The sequence below is a fragment of the Eublepharis macularius genome, chromosome 1, assembly GCF_028583425.1.
Source record: "Eublepharis macularius isolate TG4126 chromosome 1, MPM_Emac_v1.0, whole genome shotgun sequence".
NCBI lineage: Eukaryota > Metazoa > Chordata > Lepidosauria > Squamata > Eublepharidae > Eublepharis > Eublepharis macularius.
The window spans coordinates 246697261-246700618 of NC_072790.1; positions in this window are offsets into that span (position 1 = coordinate 246697261).

The following is a 3358-nucleotide window of genomic DNA, read 5'->3' on the forward strand; positions in this document are numbered from 1 at the left end:
TATGGTTTAAACCTTGGCTAATTAAACTTCTATATCAGATGACCTGCTGGAAAACCCAGGTGAACTCATTGACCAATGTCCTAACATGATACCCAAAAGGCTCACCAGATTTTGGGCAGCCTTGCTTCAAGCTCAGAACAGTCAATTCACTCCTCCACACTTAGAATCTGAACACCAAACTGTGCCAAGAGATGCCAGCTATTGATTCTATCTCCTAGTGCTGGTCAGCATGTGGACTCAAGCACGGTTCTCCAACTCCATGAGACTTGCCTTCCCAGGCCCAGGTTCCAGTCAGGCAACAGTGCCTGGTTTGTTTATCTCTCCTCATCCATCAACACTTTGCTAAGCTATCCATCTTGAATTACCAAACCTGCACTAATCCTTCTAGGCCTTAATTAAGTTTTAATCCATCTCTTCCAGGACAAGAGGTATTTAAAATACCTTCACCGGCACTTCCAGCAATATATGAAAAATGCTGAAAATAAGATTTGTTTCCCCTTGTACATCTAGTTCTTCTAATTTGGTTAACTTTCCCCTTCCTGTTTGTGATAAAGAAAAAGCTTTTAATCTGTAAATATTGGTGGTGGTGGGGAACGAGAAAGAGCATTTATTCATGGGAAAATAGTAAAGAGTCGAGTAGCACCTTTAAGACTAACCTACTTTACTGTAGCATAAGCTTATTTATTTATTGGCTATTTTCCCGCTTTTGACCTGCTATTGTGTCAGGTATTTTTCTGATTTATGCACAGCATTCAATACCTTCAGTGGTGATCTCAACTCTATTCCGGGATTTGCCTGAGTTTAATGGAGGCTGGTTTATCATGATTGTTTCTCTCAGTGCAAGAATATGCTGGGTCTAGTTGCTTTCTTTTCACAGTGTTGCTGTTAGAATAAAATGGAAGGGTTGTGTTCCTTGGAGGAAGGAAGTTGTAAAGTGTAAAAAAATTTCCTTTGGAAAAAGTGATAAGTAAACAGAATAAATAACTTAGCAGTCAATGTGTTTGTCAGAGCATCTCAAGCAGTATTTAGTGATAGGATAGAATCACAGGGTGAGCTGAGTTTTGTAAATTTCATGTTTGCCCCGTCAAAAGGAAAGAATATTCATCAAATGTGCCACTTCTCTTTTCATTCTTAAATAGATGATATCCTTGGCCCATCTTATTAATCCATTTACCTGATGACGTAGAAGCAGATGTGGTTTTTTAAATTATTATTTTAATTTCAACACTAGAAAATTATGAACTCCACCTTGACTAATTTTACTAATCTTATTTGTTTCCTTCCTCCCAAAGCTCTCCTGAAGTTTCTCCTGAGCAAGTCTATGTATGTATGTATGTATGTATGTATGTATGTATGTATGTATGTATGTATGTATGTATGTATGTATTTATTTATTTATTTATTTATTTATTTACAGTCCACCTTTCTCACTGAGACCCCAGGCAGATTACACAGAGCGAGTCAATATAATCAACAGCTAAGATGTTCAGTGAACATCTTAAAATAAAAAATAAAATATATTGCACGTATTAATCAGATTTTCCCAGAGGATGTAACAGCCTTATTCCACCATTGTCTGACAACCAGTTACTTCCAATGGGACAATGAATTCTATGAACAGATGGATGGGGTGGCCATGGGGAGCCCACTCAGCCCAGTTATAGCAAACTTCTACATGGAACATTTTGAAAAAACAGCTCTAGAATCAGCACCCCACAAACCTAGTGTATGGTTCCGGTTTGTGGATGATACATTTATCATTTGGAGCCATGGGGAGGAAGAATTGATGGGGGTTTTGAATCATCTCAACAACATCCACCTGAACATACAATTCACAATGGAGAAAGAAATTGAGGGAAAACTCCCATTCCTGGATACCTTGGTCATCCGCAAAGCAAACTTTCAGTTAGGTCACAAGGTCTACAGGAAACCAACTCACACTGATCGGTACTTATACAAAAACTCCAATCACCACCCCCGACAGAAAAGAGGCATAATGAAAACATTAGTGGATCGTGCAAGACGGATATGTGAGCCGCACTTTTTCAATGAGGAAATTAATCATCTAAACCACGCACTTCAGGCAAATGGCTACTCCCGAAATGAAATCCGAAGAGCAATCAAACCCAGGATGAATCAAACAACCAAGGAAAAACAGTCTCCTACAGGAAAAGTGTTTTTGCCATATATCAAAGGAATTACTGATCAGATGGGAAAGCTTATGAAAAAGCATAACCTTCAAGCAGTATTCAGACCCACCCGAAAAATACAACAGATGCTAAGATCAGCAAAAGACAGTAGAGACCCCCTCACCTCTGCAGGAGTATACCGTATACCCTGCAGCTGTGGACAAGTTTACATCGGGACCACAAAGCGTAGCATCCAGACAAGAATAAAAGAACATGAAAGACACTGCAGACTTGGACAACCTGAAAAATCAGCAGTGGCTGAACATAGCCTAACGCAAACAGGGCACAGTATCTTATTCCAGGACACCAAAATACTGGGCAACACTTCCAACTACTTTGTCAGACTGCACAGGGAAGCCATTGAAATTCACAAGCATAAGCAAAACTTCAACAGGAAAGAAGAAACCTTAAGAATGAACAGAGCATGGTTTCCAGTTCTGAAAAACACCAGGCTAACAAAACATTCTATCCCCGACAATAGCCCTGCAGAGAAGATTAGCACATCAAGTACCAATCCATATGCAAAAGAACCTCCTCAGGACACAGTGAAGCCTCCCGCCATTAGCATTCCACACCCTGGGAAACTCTTACAGGATGACTCAGCTCAACCCCACCCCTCCTGAGGAGATACAAATGACCTACATCTTTTCCACACTGTGACACTGAGAGATCTCTGTCTTTTGGTGCTACACCTCTGAAGATGCCAGCCACAGCTGCTGGCGAAACGTCAGGAACTACAATGCCAAGACCACGGCAATACAGCCCGGAAAACCCACAACAACCATCGTTCTCCGGCCGTGAAAGCCTTCGACAATACATAAAATAAAATATAATCAACAGCTAGGATATACAATGAACAAATACATTGGGCTATGTTTGAAAAGAAGCATAAATCCAAACACTAAATGAAACATTTCAGCAATGAAGCTTAAGTAATTAAACATGACAGCTTTAACAACGTGGAAACTACCCAGTAGAAGCATATCTCCATATATGGTGGAGGCTAGGTTGGGCCCCCACTGGCCACACTAAAGATCTGTCCACCACCCTACATATGAGCCAGGGCTTGAAAAGCAGTATTTTATCATCGCTATCTGAAGAGAAGCTGTATGGTATAAAATTGTTTTAATTTTTTTGTATACCGGTTTATCTGTTTTTAACTGTATTTA